The sequence below is a fragment of the Otolemur garnettii genome, unplaced genomic scaffold (assembly GCF_000181295.1).
Source record: "Otolemur garnettii isolate 467f Iridium unplaced genomic scaffold, OtoGar3 scaffold00073, whole genome shotgun sequence".
Taxonomy (NCBI): domain Eukaryota; kingdom Metazoa; phylum Chordata; class Mammalia; order Primates; family Galagidae; genus Otolemur; species Otolemur garnettii.
This window is the reverse complement of record NW_003852468.1, coordinates 2,404,128-2,424,309: the sequence shown is the minus strand read 5'-3', so window position 1 is coordinate 2,424,309 and position 20,182 is coordinate 2,404,128. Positions and strand designations below refer to the sequence as shown.

Genomic DNA, 20,182 nt, shown 5'->3' with positions numbered 1-20,182 from the left:
AACAAAAAAATAACTGGGCGTTGTAGAGGGTGCCTGTAGTCCCAACTACTTGGGAGGCTGAAGCAACAGAATTGCTTGAGCCCAAGAGTTTGAGGTTGCTGTATGAGCTGTGATACCATGGCACTCTACCCAGGGTGAGAGCTTGAGACTCTGTCTCAAAAAAAAAAAAGAAGAAATACACAACATGGTAGGATATCTGGTGTTCTCCACGTGTTTTTTTTTTTAATTGCAAAAGAACTATAAGCAACTACTGTCCATCAGTAAATATTTAATAAAGTATAGTTTTCTTTTTATATAACAGAATACTATGGAACAGATAAGAAGAATGTAGGCAGGACCGAGTCCTGAGCACCAGCCCAGGGTGGAGGTGAAGAGCCGAGCTCTGGAGCCAGAGCACGTGAGCCCACACCAGCTCTGCTGCCCACTAGCTGTGTTTCCTATCCAAATCACTGTGTCCTCATCTGCAAAAGGTGAGAATGACAGGGCCCCTGAAGAACCAAGAACAGCGCTTCACCATGGTGGCTCTGTATAAACGTTTGTTAAATGGATAAATGCTGACCAGAAAGGCTGATACACACCTAACTTACTAGTGCTTACAATGGGGAACTGAGAGTCAGGACTTCCTTTTTGACCCTTTTATATTAACTTCTTTTTTTAAGGGCATGCACCTTTCTGTCACCAAATTTTAAAAATACATTAGTTTTTCAGCATATGGCATGATTAAATTAGTTGTCATGTAACTGTAAGAACAGTTATACTATTCTATATTCTTATAGAATATACACTATAAGAATATACTAATGAGGTCAGTTATATTATCATTTCATTCTATATAGTGGGAAATAAAGACATTAATAAAGTTAAGTGACTTATTAACCTGACATATGAAGTTATTTGTAAAACGGAACTAGAATGGACACAGGATCATGTAATCTATAGGCCATGTGCTGAGGATCAGACAGTGCTAATCAAACTTCTCAGAACCTCAGTTTTATTATCTGAAAAACAAGACTAATGATAATAATCTAATCTAATCTGATAATTAAGAGCTAATGTTTATTGAGTGGTTACTATGTAAGAGCTAGTAAACATCTCATTTAACTCTCATAAAAACTCCCAGGTAGGTGGTACTATCATCCTGGTTTTACACCAGAGGAAACTGAGGCACACAGAGGTTAAGTGAGTAGTGCATAGCTAGTACCTACCACAGACAGGACTTGAACCCAGGTAGATCAGCCTCAGCCATATATACTTCAGAGAGGGATTATGAGGAGATAGTGACAAACTCAAGAAATTATTTGCCTTTACCCCTTAGGTCCACTAAATAATGCTACATTCTAGGATATATGACCTAAAATCTAATTTTATGTTATAATAAACTGCCGAGGGGGATGTACATCAAGATAATTGCTTGATGTACTTGTTTCATTGAGAAGTGGTGGCCCATGCCAGGGCAGGTGACAAGGACAGTGGTTCTCATTCATCTGGGGAGCAGCTTCAGTGCTAATTCTAAACACAGGTGGTGAGAGAGACAGCCAGCAGGAAGGGGGAAGGAACCACTGCTGACATGTACGTCTGGGAAGATGGATGGTTTCCCTCTCTCCTTCTCCCCAATGCGTCGGCCTGGGGGCAGAGACAGCAGCCGCTGTGCTGGGGACAGTAAAACACACAGCACAGTGTCTGCCTGGCTGCTATGCTGATTAATGAGGCCACAATGACACAGAAAACAGGCGGCGCTTTGCAAGGAGAATTCACAGGCATTTCTTTCTTTAATGATTTCAACAAAAGCCGTTCCCATAAACCACCAGGTTTGAACTGGAATACCCTGTGGTTAGAGGGACACAGGGGTGCAGGACAAGTTTGTAATGAAGTAAATTCACTTATGACCAGTTGGGTACAAACTTATGAATTCTTCTCCTCAATCTACCTGGCCCCCAAATCTCACAAAATTCCAGGTAAGATAGTTACTTGTCTAACTTAATACAGAAAGGGCCTGAGCGTGTGCCATCACACGGAATCAGACCCTGTCAGAGCACTCTTACTTTTTAGGACTAGTAGGTAGTGTTATTAATTCTTCATGTTTTACCATGGCTGTGTAATTAAAATGGTATTATCTTTATTGAGAAACGATGAATTTTTAACATCAAATATTATTTGCAGTACTATCAACTACCTATTGGATATAACCGTTGGGATTTCCCACCAGCATGTCTAGATAAATATCAATACTTTATCCCAAACTAAATCTACTGACTCATGACTTTTGGGTTAATACCCCCGAAATCTACTCTGTTTTTCTATTCTCAATCCTGGCTAATGACGCAGGCATCTACCCAGTCTCTCAATCTTAAGAGTCATCTGTGATCCTTTCTTTCCCTCACCAGATTCTGTGTACTCAAATTCTGCCTCCAGCAAAAACTGGCTATGTGACCTTTGATAAATATTTGTGCCTCAGTTTCTTCACTTAAAATAAAAATGCTAATAGTACTACTTCATAGGATTATTGTAAGAATTAAACAAATCAGTGCCAAAGTGTGCTTGGAATGGCACAAAGAAAGTGCTTACTCAAGATTAGCTACCACCACCACCATCATCATCATCTAATTATTAAATCATCAGGGAGGTTATGCAATACAATTTCACTTTTCCTTCTCTATCATTGTAGTCTAAACCCAATCATTTAATTTGTGCTGTCTCAATAGCTTCTATCTGAATTTCCTATCTTCCATTCCATCACCTGAACTAACTTTTAAATATAATTGGGCAGTGCCTGTGACTCAAGGAGTAGGGCGCCGGCCCCATATACCGGAGGTGGTGGGTTCAAACAGGGTCCCAGCCAAAAAAAAAAAAAAATTGTAAATATAATCACCACTGATTCTTCCTTCCTTACAAGGTGAAGTCCAGACTCCTTAATTTAGTATAAAATCCTTAATAATCTGACTTCACACACATACAGATTATTTAGACAAGGAGAGCCAATTATCCCCATGAATGGATCTTAATTAAAGAAATGAGAATCTTTATGAGAAATTTCAGGTTAAAGTTATGCCTTTACCATTTTATAACATGTTATTTTTTCATTAATTATCTTGGCACTAGAGTCAGTATTATGTTCATCTAAAAACCATAAGAATAATCTTCAGATCTATAATTTAAAGCTCCAAATGTAAAAAATATTTATATGCCAACTGATGTTATTCTAAGGAAGATTAAATTCATGGCACCCCCACTGTTTGGTGCAGTGGGTTGGACATGTCCCCCCAGGACTAACATTTACCTGGACCTTTGAATGTGACCTTCTTTGGAAGTAGGGTTCTTGGTAGATGTAATCAGTTAATGAGGTCAAACTGGATTAGAGTGGGGTGAATTCAGCAATGGGTTTCCTTACTGATGAGAAGAGACAGAGGGAAGGCCGCCATGTGGCAGTGGAGGCAGAGACTGGAGTGATACATTTGCTAGTCTGGGAACACCAGTGACTGCCAAGGGCTGCCAAAAGAAAGAAACAGGAAGGGTTCTTCCTGAGAGCCTTCAGAGGGAGCATGTCCTGCCGGCAGCTCTGCATCAGATGCCTCCAGCGCTCTGAGAGAACGTGTTTCCCTTACTTTAAGCCATTCAATTTCGGTGCTTTGTAACAGCAGCCTTAGAAAACTAACACATTTGACTAATACTTTCAACTGTCAGGGTGGGTAGTTCAGGATCTCTGATCAGGCTACAGTTCCTGCCAAAAAGTCATCATCTAGGACAGGGAGCTACTTCCAAGCTGGGCAGGCCTGAGTTAACTTGGGAATGAAAGTGTTCTGCACTGGCTATCATGACTGACCACAGCACGACCACCGCTGTGTGCAGGCAATAGTGCTGAGGAGAAGGAAGCATTATTGGGGAGACTATAATCAAGTACGCAGCCTGACAACTAAATTCATGAGCTTGGCCTAGAAAAAGTTCTACATACCTCACTGCCGAGTATCACTGCCATCACCTCAACCATGCACTAATGCCAATGCCTCGTCCACCCTTCCAAACAATTTTGGAAGTCTTTTTCTGGAATGGCCATCAGAGCTGTCATACTATTACAAGGATGACAAGGACATCCTTGATGTCCTGAATGTCATCAAAATGTTTTCTTTTCAATATTTCCTTTATCTTTGAGAAAAGAAAAAAAGTCATTGGGGGCCAGATCAGGTGAGTCAGGAGGGCATTCCAACATAGTTATTTGTTTACTGGCTAAAAACTCTCTCACAGACAGTGCCGTGTGAGCTGGTGCTTTGTTGTGTGGCAAAAAGTTTAGGTTGGTCTCATCTAACTTTTTCACGCAGCCTTTTCAACACTTTCAAACAGTAAACTCAGTTAACTGTTCATCTAGTTGGTACAAACTCATAATGAACTATCCTTCTGATATCAAAAAAGGTCAACAACATAGTTTTGACTTGTCATCTGGACTGAAAAACTTTTTGGTCCTGGAGAACTGGTTGACTTCCATCGTGCACTTTGATGCTTCGATTCAGGGTCTTATTGGTACATCCATGTTTCGTCACCAGTAATAACATGGCCCCAAACATCATCTTGCCTCTCCAAAAGGCCTTGGTAGACTTTGACCCTGCTTTTGTTCAGTGGTGAGCTTCTTTTGGGACCATTTTTGCACACAACCTCTCTCATGCCAAGATTTTCAGTTAAGATTTTCCTGTTTATCTCTGTTTACTTGGTCTGCTATGCTTCTCACAGTCAACTGGTGATTTTGACACGTATTGAACAGATTTTTGCAATTTTTTTTTCAGTTCTGCTGTTACTGGCTGCCCTGAACTTGCTTCCTCAGTGGTGCTTTTTCTCCCCTTAGAATATCATTTAATCCATTTGTACACAGCATTATCCCCACAAACTTGGATTGACATGTCCCAGATTTCACTTCCACTCTTGCCAAATTTAACAAGAAACTTAATGTTTGTTCATTGGTCTAATTTAAGCTCCAACATTCTTGCCCTGGGTCACAAAAACACCCAACAACAATAATAAGCACCACTCACCAAGACTCCACCACACGTGGACACAAACACAGACGTCAAACACTGATAGGCCAAGGCTAGGAAATCTTACCAAGTCGTGTGTACATTGCTGCCAACAGAAGTGCATGGTGGCAAGTTCATAAACTTAAGTATCAAACTTCATAAACAAATAGTCAAGATCAACCAAGAATGTGTAATCGTTGATGAAGTTGCTGTTACTTTGTTCAGCAGGGGATCAACTTATAGTTCTATAATCCTATTTGTACTGATTCCATAAAATTAGTGCACATCCTCGGCTCTCCTCCACTTATAAGGTGTCCCAAAATTCCCCCATAAAGTTGCCATACACAGGGAACATAGGAAATTGTAGCTAAATGTGCCTTTATTTCTAAAGTATGCATTATAAAATTTTACAAAATATTTAAAAAATATTCTCTATTTGTTAGCTATCTCTTGGTAAAATTTTGTAAATAAAGGTACATGTAGCTACAATATCCCATTTATCCTATGTAGGGTGACTCGGGGGGCAACTTTTGGAAGGTTTCTTTGATACCTTGAGATTGCTTTTTTTCATAATTACTCTAGCCCAATTACTTTTGAGATATAGATTTTCATAGAAAATAAACAATGAACTTGTTCTTTTACTTTAAAAAACCAAGTATCCATGTCTACAATTTTTCTCTGAAGCTCCTGAGAAATTTTTTTAAATAATTTTTTTTCTGTGTATATTTAAGGTATACAATATGATGTTATAGGATGCATATAGATGGGGAAAAGGTGATGGATTAACTTACCCATCACCTCATATAATTACTAATTATTTTTGTTTTTGTGGCAAGAACAGCTAAAATCTACTTTTTTATGCACAATCCCAGACACAATATGATGTTAGTGACAAGTCCTCACCTTGTGCATGAGATCTCTTGCCTTGCTCATCCAATCTATGTTATTTTGTATCCTCTGACCTACATCTCCCCTGGAAAGAATTCTTTTCGTTTATATGCTTGTTTTTAATGGACAGGGTCTCATTCTGTCACCAGGCTAGAATGCAGTGGTTCAATCATAATTGGCTCTTAACCTCTAACTCCTAGGCTCGAACAATCTTCCTGCATCAGCCTCCTGAGATGCTTCACCTACAGATGTGCACCCACATGCCCAGCTACTTTTTCTAATTTTTTTTAGAGACGGGGACTTGCCATATTGCCCAGGCTGATCTACAGCAAAGAAGGGTAAGAAATACATACACCAAGCAGAAGAGAACTGATTTGTGTAGAACCCCAGCTGAGTGTACAGATGAGGTTACTGAAATGTCATAGTTGAGTTAAACTGATGTCATTTTGTTTATTTTCTATCTTGATGAAGAATTTGTGATTTTTAAAAATATAGGGGGTTTCCATACCTGTATGGACAGTACTGTACTTTAGCATAAAAAATAGCCCAGTGACCTGTCAGACGATTTATGTAACAAACTTATACTCCTTTGCAAAACTCTCTCATGTGTCTAACAGTTTTAACCTTTCCCCCAACTTCCTGTCTCACCAGCACTGCTGAGCTAATGTGGAATCAGACCTACTTCCTCAGCCTTTTCCTCCCATCACTCCACTCCACCAACTGCATGATTCTCTTAGTGAGCCTTTGCATCTGCAGCTCTCTCTGCCTAGTGTTCCTGTCTTGATCTAACAAATTTCAATCTATTTTTTAATCCCAGGTGAGCTGTCACCACATTTGCAGAGTATTCTCCAAATCCCCAGGGCAAGGTGAGTCACTGGCTCCTAATGTTCTTCTGCTATTAGAACACGTAGTTGTAAGTAACTAACTTTTCCTACAGTTCTGTAACCTCACTAGCCAGTGAAATCCTCAAGGGTAAGAACTGTTTTTAATCCCTAACACCAACAGGGTAGAGGGTCCCTGTGAGGCTTATAGAATGCAGGAGCTGGAAGTCTTGAGTCCCATGGCACTCAGTGGCCCCACGGAAGAAGAGGATGAGGGAATGCCATTTACCAAGGCCAGCGGGGGATTTTCAAGTTACCCCTTCCCAGGCTGCCTATGCAAATGCTAGCCACTTTTTAGTCAGCAGTACCTATAACTATCAGAACACTTTTTTAAATTCCTGAACTACTATGATTAATTTAACAAAATATTCTTAGAATAATGTGAGCTATAAAAACTATTTTTATCAACCCTTTATAAAGGTTCTTAACTCTCCTTAGAGTGCAAGCAATCTCATCTTAACATTCAGAGTGGATTTTACGTGGTAATTTCCTGATTATTTTAAAAATGTGGTGTTGGAGATGTATTTGCAAGCACACAGAGAGCTCACCCTGCAAAGTCAGCTCCACTCTTGCCTTGTTCGACCCTTAGGTAGAGTGCGGGTCTAACCTACAACACAGTGCCATTTCCTCTCCGCTGGAAGACAAAACTGTGGGCACCCCACCAGGCACGGAGGGGACGAAACTGTGCGCACCCCAAAACTGTGCACACCCCACCAGGCACGGAGGAGATGAAACCGTGCTCACCCCACCAGGTACGGAGGAGCACTCCTAACCCAGCAAGGGCAGAACAGCAGAACACTGCAGGTTCGGGATGTGTGGAATTGAGCTAAAGGATGGAACTTAATGAGAAAACCAAGTATAAATGTGTTTATTTTTTTTTTAATCTGACTTTTTAAAAAAGAACAAATAAAGAATCTCAAAATCAATATCAGATGTTATGTGATGACTTCAACATGACAAGTAACATCTTAAAACAAAACATTTTGAAATCTAGTTCCCTCTTTGCTCACCTGCTGCTGCCCTGGTTTAAGGAGTCAGGGCGTCCACTGTGGAGGTTCCTAACCACCAAAAGCAGCTTGCAGGGAAGTGCTTTCCTCCCACTGCTGTCCTCAGTGGTAATGAAGAAACAGCAAATTCCTAATGCCAACTGGTGAGTAGAGGAGAATCATTTCAACCGTCCTCTATTACAGCAGTTCTCAACCTGTGAGTCACGACCCACAGGAACTGTATTAAAGAGTTGCGGCATTAGGAAGGTTGAGGACCACGGCAAATGACAAATTTAGAATATTAGTTTACCGATTTAAAATCAAAACAAGACCCATGCTGTTTTTTATAAAAGATAATCAAGACTTTTCCCAGTGAACAAGTTACATTTTACTAGTTTCACCTTAAGGAAACTTGCTCTACAAAATACAGGTACTCAACATATAATTATTAAATGAACAAGTAAACGAGAGAACTTTATCATTCTCCTTTTTGTTCTCTAAAAGAAGAAAAGACAAAAGCCTTTTTCTCTTCTCTTTTCCAGCAGCGTCTGTCCCTATCCTCCTTCCTCTTTAGTCTTTACTAAAGCACAGGCACATGCCTTTCAGTGTGGGATCCTGACGTGGACTTACCACGCCCAACAACAGGACTCCTGACCACCAGCTCCTACACCTCCCTGACACACTTAGGCATTTGTTCAGTTTGAAACAGGGTGACCTGAAGTATCTCAAAAGGACTCAAACATTCTCACGAGGAGACAAGAGCAGGAAGGTGTGGACCCCTCAGGGGCTATCAAAGTCACACATAAGGGCTAAATACGACATTTCTAAACTTGGGCCAGATTCCAGAGCTGGAACAAGCAGCAGAATAATCTGTGCTAGACATGACAACTCACCTAGCACTGCCAAAACAGAACACTACACTGTCGGGCATCCTAAGGAAAGCCAACACAATCTGAAATGTCTAAAAAAGGTAGCATCTACTTTATCAAGTCCTGTTCCCAAACTGCAAACCATGATGCACTTAGTTTAATGATTTTATTTCAACCAGGCCCTGATTAAGGGTCAATAGCAGTTTAATTTGACAAAAATAAACTTTCAATGACCACATATAGGATACCAGATCATCCATCCATCCATCCATCCATCCATCCATCCATCCATCCATCCATCCAAGGCTTACTGAGCACTAGCCAAATGCCAGACACTATGCACTGTGTTGGACAGTGGGGATATAATGGGAATGAAATACAGTTGCTTGAGAAGCCTGTGGTCCAGTGAGCTAATTCATCAGCCCATTTTACTTAGAGCTAATTTTAAATTTCTAGTCAACTTAAGCGTGAAAGAAGTTGCCTTGATTTTTCCGGTAACATCAGTTCTTACTTGACCAAGTTCATATGCAGTACTATCTTTTCTACTTTGGACCTCCAAAGATTTCCATGCAGGTAATCATTCTCTCATTTTTATTTTAGAGAATACCACTTTAAGATTAACCCTTTCCACAGCTACCAATTGCAACCTTCCCTGTGTTCTTCAGAATATTTCTTCATCAAGTTTTCTTTCTTCTTCCTCTATCTTCAATCTTTATCTCTTTACCAGGTCCTTTGAGTCTTTCCTACTGTATAGAAACATAATGAGTTTTACCCCGATCCTGGCTTACTTCTCTCTTTCCTACTGTCCCCAAATATTCCTACCTCCCACCTCCCAAAAAACTCCCCCTAATCTGTCCATTACCTTAACGCCTCTAAAATCTGATTTCTTACCCACAGAATTATTAAAGCTTTTCTAAAACCAAAAATGAACCCCAATCCTTTATTCCAATTTCCTTTTCTGTCTTGTTGCTCTTCAATGATTTCTTTAAATCTATCATTTATTACATCTATTTATTACATCCTTTAAAACATTCTCATTTTCAAGACGCTACACTGCATTGTTTGTATTTCAGGCTCTGATTTCTCCAATTTTGTCTTTGTTGGCTCCTTATTTTTTATTCTCACTCACTAAATGGGGACCTAAAGTGGCAGTTTTCAACTCTCTTCTGCTATGAAAGGCAATGTCACTAAAGAGAGAGCCTCCCTTCTTTACCTGTTTCTGGTCATCACTTGCATCAAATTGATCAACTTTAAGGACCATAACTAGACCATGTTTTTTTTTTTTTTTTTTTTTTTACCAGAGTCAACCAGTAATTCATATCCCAACATTTGGGCTTGGGTTTGGGAGAAGAGCCTTGAGCCTAATCAAGGTTACCAGAGCTATACTCTGGAGTATCAGGCCCTTGCCTAATTCATAATAGAATAGTATTTTAAGTTTCACATGCTACTTTCCCCAAATAGATATCTCTTTTATAGCCTCCTAGAGAAGGAAATCTGTGGTTTGATGGAGAATCTGGACACCATCTTTCTTCTCCTCTTCACTTTATTAGATTTAAAAATATTCTCAAACCATACTTGCTCCTTAAAACAAGTCAAATAATACAGAATTATAAAAAGAAAAAAGTCAAATATTCTTCCTTCTCTTTTCTATATTACACCTACCTAAAGCCATCCCATGAAGAAATGAATATATGCATCTATACCTTATCAAAAACATTTTTAGGCTGGGCGTGTTAGCTCACACCTGTAATCCTACCACTCTAGGAGACTGAGGTAGGTAGATTGCTTGAGCTCATGAGTTCGAGACCAGCCTGAACAAGAGTGAGACCCTGTTTCTACTAAAAATAGAAAAACTGGGCACGTGTAATGGCAGGTACCTGCAGACCCAGCTACTTGGGAGGCTGAGCAATAGGATCACTCAAACCCTAGAGTTTGAGGTTGCTGTGAACTATGATGCACAGCATTCTACCCAGGGCAACAGAGTGAAACTGTGTCTCCAAAGGAAAAAAAAAACAAAAAACATTTTTTTTAAATTTACATATGTAGGATAAATTTTCAAACAAAATTGATATCTGTATATTATTCTTCTTTTATTTTCCTCTTACAATACGCCATGGACATCCTTCCAGGTCAAAATATATAGATGTGTAACAAGGTGTTTCAAGTTACTTAACACCCACAATATCAAGATCCTCTCCCCCTCATGCCTGTAATCTTACAATAACCTTTCTACTGGTCTCCTTGCCTCCATTCTCTTCCTTTTAAGAATCATAGGACATAGGAATATTAAAAATTATTGTCAAACAGCCACACATTTCTGATTTAAAAAACCTCATGAGAAAACTGAATTGCTTAGAAACACTAAATTATTGGGGGTGTTAATTACTCATCTATCCAACAAATAGTTGTTCAGCATTAGCATGTGGCCTTGCTATCGTGGAGTTTAAGTTCCAGGCAGAAAGACATGTACAAAACCACAAAACAAACAACCATGATAACTACAGAACATGCCTAGTGCCATGAAGGAGAAACAGGGTGAAATAGCAGCGTATGTAGGCGTGCCTCCTTTAGACAGGATGCACGCGAAATGTTTCCTGCCACACCTGACATTCCAACAAGGAACCAAATAACCTTATTCTTTTACCTGAAGAACAAAGGAGAGAGCAAATGGTAAGAAAAGGCAAGGCAAATATATACTGGGGGAAAAAATCCTGCAAAATAGAGGGGAAATCAGAGTTCCTGGTATGCAGTGATCAAGAGAAGAGTGGGAGGAGATGAGGCTGGACCAGCAGACAGGCAGCAGATCATGTACGGCCTTCCAGGCTGCGGCAAGGAGCGTGGACTGGGAACCAATTCAGGACTTCAAGTAAGGAGTGATGGGAAGGAGGAGTATATCAGGAATGTGGGGTATCCTGTTTCATCCAACATAATGAAAACATGTTATAGAAAGGACAGTGCATCAACTGTGCCAAATGCCATTGACTAATAAAGTAACATTAAATACTGACCACTGGATTTGACAACCTGAAGGTTACTGAAGATTTTGACAAGAAAAGTAGGTAGGAAATAGGAGAGAGAGGAATAGGTATCAGCTTGCAATGGCTGTTTTAGAAAGTGGGGAATAGAGAAAGTACTGACAATTTTTGTTTGTTTTTTTTTTAAATTAATAAACTTCCTCAGGTAGAGCGTTTCCAGGTTCCCAGCAAAATAAGCACAGCCTCCCCACCTGTGGACATCCTGCACCACAGTAGTACATTTGTTACAACTGATGAACCTAGGTTGACACATCTTTACATGCCAAAGTCCATAGTTTACATTAGAATTCACTCTCAGAGTTGTATATCCCACAGGTTTGGACAAATGTACAATGACATGTATCCGCCACTGTATCATAAGGAATAGTCTCACTGCCCTGAGAATCCTGTGTTACGCCTATTCACCCCTCCCTTTCCCCAGCCTCTGGCAACCACTAAGGTTTTTACTGTCTCCATAGTTTTGCTTTTCCAAGAATATCAAATAGTTAGAGTCAAAGGTCAAAGCCTTTACAGATTGACTTCTTTTACTTAGTAATATCCATTTAAGTTTCCTCCATGTCTTTTCATGGCTTAATATTCTCTTTAGCACTGAATAATATTCTATTGTCTGTACGTACCACAGTTTATGATCCACTCAACTACTGCAGGACATTTTGGGTGCTTCCAAATTTGGGCAATTATTAAGTTGCCATAAACGTCCATGTGCACATTTTTGTGGGCCACAGTTTTCAACTTATTTGCATAAATACCAAGGAGCATGATTCCCAATTATCTTGTTGACAAGAGTATGTTTAGTTTTGTTAGAAACTGACAAACCATCTTCCAAAGTGGCTGTACTGTTTTGCCTTCCCACCATTAGTGAATGCACATTCCACGCTCCACATCCTTGCTAGCGTTTTGGATTTTGGTCATCGAACAGGTGTATAAAGGTATCTCATTGCTGTTTTGGTTCAAAATTCCCTAGAAAGTCTTTTGATACGCCTACTTGCCATCTGTGTATCTTTGCTGAAATGTCTGTTCAGGTCTTTTGCCTATTTTGCCATCACAGTGTTCATTTTCACATTGTTGAGTTTTAAGAGTTCTTTGTATATTTTGGCTAACAGCTTTTTATTAGCTGTATCTTTTGTAAAGACTTTCTCTCAGTCTGTGGCTCGTCCTCTCATACTTTTGGCAGCTTTTCAGAGCAAAAGTTTATAATTTCAATGAAGTCCAGCCTAGACTTCTATTTATAGATCAGGCCTTTGGTGTTGTATCTAAAGTCACCACCATACCCAAGGTCACCTAAATTTTATCCTATGCTACCTTCTAGATGTTTTATCGTTTGCACTTTACATTTGGGGTTAGGATCCATTCTGAGTTAATTCTTGAGAAAGGTGTAAAGTCTCTGTCTAGAAATCTTGTTTTGCAAGTAGACGTCTAGTTGTTCTAGCACCATTTATTTAAAAGACTCTTTTCCCCGTCGTATTGCTTTTGCTCCTTTGTCAAAGATCAGTTGAATGTATATGCGGATGTGTGTGTGGAGTCTATTTCTGGGCTCTATCCTGCTCCACTGATGTATTTCTCCATTCTTTTGCCAATACTGCACTGGGTCTATTTCTGGGCTCTCTATTCTGTCCCACTGATCTATTTGTCTATTCTTTTGCCAATACTGTGTTGTCTTGACTCCTATAGCTTAATAGTAAGTCTTAAAGTAGAGGAGTGTCTTGTGACTTTTACTCTCTTTCAACTGAGTTAGCTATTTTGGTTCTTTGCCTCTTCATATTAATTTTAGAATCAGTTCACAGATATCCACAAGACAACTTGCTGGGATTTTGACTGGGATTGTGTTGTATCTGTAGATCAAGTTGGGGAGAACTGACATCTTGAAAATATTGAGTTTTCCTATCCACAAATATAGAATATTTGTCCATTGTTTAGTTTTTCTTTGGTATCTTTGATCAGAATTTTATAGTCTTCCTCATACAGATTATGCATATGTTTTGTTTGCTTTATGCCTAGGTATTTCATTTTGGGGGTGCTAATATAACCAGCAATGTGTTTTTAATTTCAAATTCCCCTTGTTCACTGGTAGTACATAGCAATGTTACTACTTTTTGTATAGTAATCCTCTATTCTGCAACTTTGTTATAACCACTTCACAGGTAGCGCACATACCTAGTAATAACAAACTATTCCTGATCTTGTCCTCCTATCCCCTGTATAGAACTGCTTTCATTATATTTATATATAAGATTAAATAAGGACATATATATATATATATATCTCAAATACATTGTTATCATTTTGAGCAAACTGTTAAGAATAAGAAAAATAAAAGTTTCTATTTTACCTTCACTTAGTCATTCTCTACTGCTCTTCTTTTCATTGTGTAGATCCTAGTTTCTGACCTTTATCATTTTCCCCCTGTTGGAAGAACCTCTTTTTAATATTTCTTGCAAGGCAGTTTTCCCAGCAATAAATTCCCCCTATATCTGTTTGTCTGAGAAAGTATTTCTTTCTTTTTCACTTTGGAAGAATAATTTTGTAGGGTACATAATTCTAGGTTGATGTTTATTCCTTTCTACACTTTAAATATTCCCCTTCCTTCTTGCTTGCTTGGTTTTTGAAAAGTCAGTGTAATTCTATCTTTGCTCCTCTATAGAGAAGGTGTTTATTCTTTCAGGATATTTTTTTATTTATCTTTGATTTTCTTAAGTTTGAATACGATATGACCAGTTATAGTTAGGGGGGTATTTTACCTTTCTTTGGTTTTGTTTGGTGTTCTCTGAGCTTCCTGGGTCTGGGTTTAGTGTTGGACATTAATGTAGAGGATATTCTCAGTCATTATCCTTCAAACATTGATTCTATTCCTTTTACTTTTTTTCTTCTCCTTCTGGTTTTCCTATTACATGTATTTATACCTTTTATGGTTGTCCTCCAGTTCTTGAATATTCTTTTTTGTTTTTAAATCTTTTTTTCTTTTTGCTTTTCAGGTTTGAAGTGTCTACTCTTACTTCCTCTGGCTCAGGGATTCTTTCATCAGCCCTGGTCAATCTACTAATGAAGTGAAGGTATTCTTCACTTTTTATAGTATTCTTGATCTCTAGCATTTTTTAAAACTCTTTCTTAAAATTTCTGTCTCTCTGCTCACATTAACTATGTGTTCTTTTATTTTGCCTACTTTTTCCATGATAGTTCTTTCTATATTAATCATAGTTTTTAAAAATACCTGGTCTGATAATTCTAACATTCTTGCCATATCTCATTCTGGTTCTGATGCTTGTGTAGCCCCTTTAAACTGTGTTTTCTGAGTTTGAGCATGCCTTGCAAGTTTTTGAAGGTAGACACGATAACTAAGTAAAAGGAAATGCAGTACCCAGGCCTTTAGTAATATAGTGGTAAGGTACTGAGGGGACAGAAAGTGATCTATGGCCCTGACTAGGTCTCAGTCACGTGGTGAGCCTGTGTGCCTGCACGGTGAAATTCATAAGTGCTTCTCAGTTTATTTTTTATTCCCTCCTCCACTCTTACATGCAGTGAAATGACTAGAAGAGGCTGGAGTTGTATTTCTCTTCTTCTAAGGAGGTAAAGTTCTGATAAAACTCACTAGGTTGGTCTTTGGTAAAATAGTTTCCTTTGCCCCTCTCTCTGCTAGAGGCCCTGGGGGATTTTCTTCTAATATGTGCTGTGAGATCCTGGTAAAGGTAAAGCTCACAAAAATGGGGCGGGGGGCTCATGACTGGAATTTTTAAGTGTCCACACTGAGCCCCTACCAATTCATCAATTACAAGTTGGGTTTCTCCACCACAACCACCCCTACTGGTTCCTGGGGAGCTCATGCGTTTCTATTCCACTTAATTGTCCAGATGTCTGTCTGTCCAATTTGGGGGGAGAGAAATCCTCTCTGTAATCTCACTTCTTTAACAGATCTAAGAAGAACTGATTTTTCAGTTTGCTCGGCTTTTTAATTGTTGATGGAGTGGAAACTTCTAAGCTTCTTACATACCCAACTCTGACAAATTTTTAGAAAGGTTTACTATGAGAGGTGGCAGAGAAGTAGGGCAGCAATTAAGGGGATTAAAGGGCCAAGAAATGATTTTTTAACTGGGAAATACCACAGTAGCTTATATGGTGATGGATATTATCCAGAAGAAAGGGAGATATTTATGAAGCAAAAGAAGAGAGAGAAGATAGTAGGTGTTAAATCCTCACAAGGTCGGTAGAAAGAGAATCTAGAGCATAGAAGGATGGATCAAACAAGGTGCAGAGCAGGGACACTAAAAGAAGGTGCTCCTGTCTCATTCTATTTTCTTAATGAAGTGTGAAGTAAGAACATAATCTGTTTGGGAGGGAAGGACAGTTTCAATAGTAGAAATAACACAGTGTATGAGAGAGTGGGGCAAACCAACTTATTAGAGAAACATAATTCCCAGGCAACTGTACAAGCCCATTTCAAGATTTTGGTCTGGAATATAAAGTTACAGAAGTTAGCTAACTATATTATACAATAGAACCTCTACAGCTGACTATCTGTTTAAGTTGACCTAAGTTTCATAGACTAGATACACACCACACATACACATCAGTACAGTAGGCCTACTTCCTGGTGTCAGCACCTCTGCATGTTGACCAGTGTGTTATGATCTCGTGGGTGGTCACGTTACAGAGGTTCTACTGTTTAATACTCTGCAGCCATGTTTGGTTGGCTGCTTGAGTATAAATGAGAAGAAAGTAAAGAATAAGTTGGGTTTTGCTGAACATGACGGAAGGAGAGACTGCAAAGAAATGGAAAGTATTTGCAAGAGAGTGATTCCAATGCCTGACCATGAAGAGTGGGGTGATGGATCATGAGTAAGGAGTCAGGTTAGTAGATTAGGGGACATAACGAGGCTGAAGCATAGTTGGAGTGTGAGTACCAGAGGTCAGCAAGTGGGGTCTGGAGTGCAGGAAGGTCTTGGGATGCGGAAAGGTGACATTTGTGAAGTTATGCTATGCCAGTGAAGACAAAACCTAGAGTTGAAGCCATTGTACCATTTAGAACTTTTTACTGTAATCAACAAACTGACCTTACCTAACTAAAGTGGAAGAGGCGAGGTAGCAGAAACACTGAATCAGGATGCTGCTTCTGCCACTGTCTAGGGCCGGAGCCTAGACCACTGCTACCAAGAACCTCACCTTCATACCTGTCTCTCTTAGCTGGCTGGGCAGCCGACTCCTCTTGTTTGAGGCCAGGCCACCTCCCTTTCTTTGTTCATTTCTACCGGAGGGCAGAGAAAGGGGAGATAACACTCCTCTGGCTTCCATAGTAGCAGATGGGGGTCTTGCCTCACACCAAAGCTTACACAGAAAGGGGATTCTTTAAAACTAGGAAAGGATCCAGGCAGATAATGGCAGTTTTAAAAAAAAAGGTTTTTTTTTAAAAGGACAAAGGTAAAAGACAATGTTTTTCTTTTCAATCATGGCACTTTGTGAGGAACTGAGCTGAGACCAAGAAGATGACTAAGTAAGAAAAAATTACCTACCATCTTGAGAGTCCAGCACTGTTCTGGATACTGGTAAAAAAAAAAAAAAACTGAACAAGGGTCAGGCGCCTATAATCCTAGCACTCTGGGAGGCCTAGGCACGTGGATTGCCTGAACTCAGAAGTTTGAGACCAGTCTGAGCCACAGCAAGACCTCATCTCTAAAAATAGCTAGGCGTTATGGCAAATGCCTATAGTCCTAGCTACTTGGGAGGCTGAGGCAAAAGAATTGCTTAAGCCCAAGTGTTTGAGGTTGCTGTAACACCATGGCACTCTACCAAAGGTGACAACTGAGACTATGTCTCAAAAAAAAAAAAGAAAAGAAAAGAAAGAAAGAAAGAAAAAGGAAGAAGAATACCAAACAAATAAGATCAAATCTATCCTTTCCCCCTGGAGTCCACCTTCTATGAAGGCTTGAGCCTATCAGCTATTTCCAACATGCTATGCTTCTGCTGCTACTGCAAAGCTAGCAAGGTAATAGTGTGATTTTAAGAAATCTCCTTTGCTCTGGTTGTTCTTGCTTGCTAATCCCTGAAATTCTTTTGGCATAACTCAAGATCTTGTCATTTACAATAAATAATAAAGGGCTTAAGATGCTAAATATTCTGTTGAGGCAGAACTAAGAAAACTTATTTATTTTTAAAGTATATCAGATAAGAACAACAGCAGTAAACACGCGCAGTATTAAGCACAGCCAGGCGTCTTCTTCACAAATGTTACTTAACTGTCACAACAGACCTACAACCTAGCCACTATTGGTATTCATATTCTACAAATAGGGTGACTTAGAGACAGAGGGGTTAAGTAACTTAGGAGCCAGGAAGTATAGATTTAGTAATGACTTAATACCACAGTGTTTTCTCATTTTTTTAAGCCAGAAAGGGGATCTAAGAGAAGGTAAACACTAAAGGAAAAAAGCAAGTCACCAATCTACAGAAAGGGATATGCTGGTCTGAAAGTGGCCAAATGAGAAGCTGAGTATGTGCACAGAGCTGGGAGGCGTAACACTGCAAAGGACCATCAACATTGCTTGCTTGATTTGTGGTTTGGAGGATATTTTTTTGTTTTCTTAATTAGGAGAACTACTTTTTGTCCTCAATACCAGGCAATTTGAGGGAAGAAAAGAAGAACAAGAAGACCATAAGGGTAAAGTCCCTGATGACAAGATAGGAGTGCCCACAGTGCCAGGTTTGGAACAGACCTGCCAAATAAGCTGAACAAGACAGTAACAAGCCAAACCCAGCAAGGCCTTTTCCAGCTGCCCAGCCATGTGGCTGGGAAATTTGGGAGTTGCCCAGGAAAGCCTGAGGACCATTCATGTCCTCAATAAAAGTAATTTTCATGGTTAGGTTTTGGCAACTCGTCTGGCCATCACATCCCTGTGTAAGAGACAAAATGGTAACTCCCTACAATTTCACCTACTGCAGAAGCTATAAATTCATTCCTGAGTATATCCTGCAAAGACCCCAACCAAAGCCTACTTTATCAGAGCCCAGAGTTAGATGGCCTCCAGCTACTTCCAAATGCAGCCACATGCTCCCTGATATCACAGTCTTAGTATGCAAGCCTCCTCCTCAACCTCAGAGGAGACTGGAGAACATGCCACTGCTGTTGCTTCCTAGCCACATTTTAGAATAACAGAATAAAAAAAATAATAATGCAGCTTCAATTGGCTCCAGTTGGTGTGAATAATAATATGTGGTTGTCAGATTCTTGGAAAGCTGCCAGCATGATCATTAGCTGGCCAGATACTAGGCTCAGTTACAAAGAGGATAGTGAACACAATTTTAAATGAGGTCAATATTAAGGAGATTTTAAATGTGGGACTTGGGTTGGGCTGAAACCATCTATGCATTAGAATCTTTCTTTTAGTAGGTGCTCTCTAAAAGAAAGAGGATCATTTGGGATGAGAGGAAATGAAGCTTTCCTCAATTTTAAAATTAAATTATGCACAATTAAAACATGGTCCTTTTTGAGGTCTGTGATGGAAGAATCCCAGCTTTGACAAGTCGGCAGTATCCTTGTGATCTATTTTTACTGAGATATATATTGTCACTGCAAAAATAAAACATACCACAAAACTGGAGAGCAGACCCTGCCTGTAATCATTAGACAGACTGGACCAAGTGCCTCAAGCCTTTGATGCCCTGACATATTATTTTCTGGATGGTGTCCAGCAACCCAGTGCAGAATAGCTTTTTCTCTACTGTATCCAGATGGCAAATGGAAGAGATCAAATTCAACTGTTTCAGGGATAATCTTAATGGAAGTGAAAGGCTGGCTCCTCTACTGGCTTTTCAGGGATCTTCAATACAAAAAAAAAAAGGCCTTTGAACAAAGAGACAAATAATTGGCTTCCCCCACCCCCTTCAGAACTAAACCGTAGATGTGGTAATCTGGTTCAAATCGATCTTCTGGTTGAAAAGAACAGCCAAAGACCTGATCAGTTCTAATCACTGACACTCTCGTGACACTTCTGTGAAGTTCAGATGAGTGTTACTCTTAATATTCTGGAAAGCTCTTTTTCTCTCCCTTCAAGCAAATAGTTTTACTCTTCCTTTATTTCCTTTGAAACTTTAACCAAACGTATGTGTGCGTTTCTTTCTAAATGTTTAGCCAGTGTCCCTGTGTAGCAAGATTCTCACACCCTCACTGAAGCCCTGAATTTCAGAATCAGCTAGTAGGAGCCTTACAAGTTTGTGTTACTGTATAAGTATACACTAGAACTTTGCTATAAATCTATTTGTAACAGGAAGGAATATGGTATGAAGGTCTGCCTCACTCTCCAGATAAGAGGTTTTACAAATTGAAGTGCCAGAAATACTTCATTATTCACATAAAACTCCCATGGTGTATATCCTAAGATCAGCTTTGCAGTTAAGTGATAGTGAGAAGAGGGCCCAGTATTTGAGAGAGAAATAAGTTTATCTTCTGAGTCATTCCATAGATCAGAGATAAGTGGATTCTTATCTCTTAATAAGTGGTTAAGTAAGAGTTCTTAACCTGGGTTTATGGACTTGTGA

The 20,182-nt window shown here is 39.5% G+C and overlaps 1 protein-coding gene across 2 annotated transcripts in view; it reads right to left on the bottom strand.

The window, feature by feature from the left end:
* The window catches only part of WARS2 (tryptophanyl tRNA synthetase 2, mitochondrial), a 101,429-nt gene that overhangs the window by 66,484 nt on the left and 14,763 nt on the right, over positions 1-20,182 (bottom strand). The window contains exon 2 of one of the 2 annotated variants that reach the window (XM_023515515.1): positions 13,989-14,062. The exons of the other annotated variant lie outside the window; for it this stretch is intronic. The gene's annotated coding sequence lies outside the window, so the exon portion shown is untranslated. The remainder of the gene's footprint in view (positions 1-13,988; positions 14,063-20,182) is intronic. 2 annotated transcript variants of the gene reach the window in all.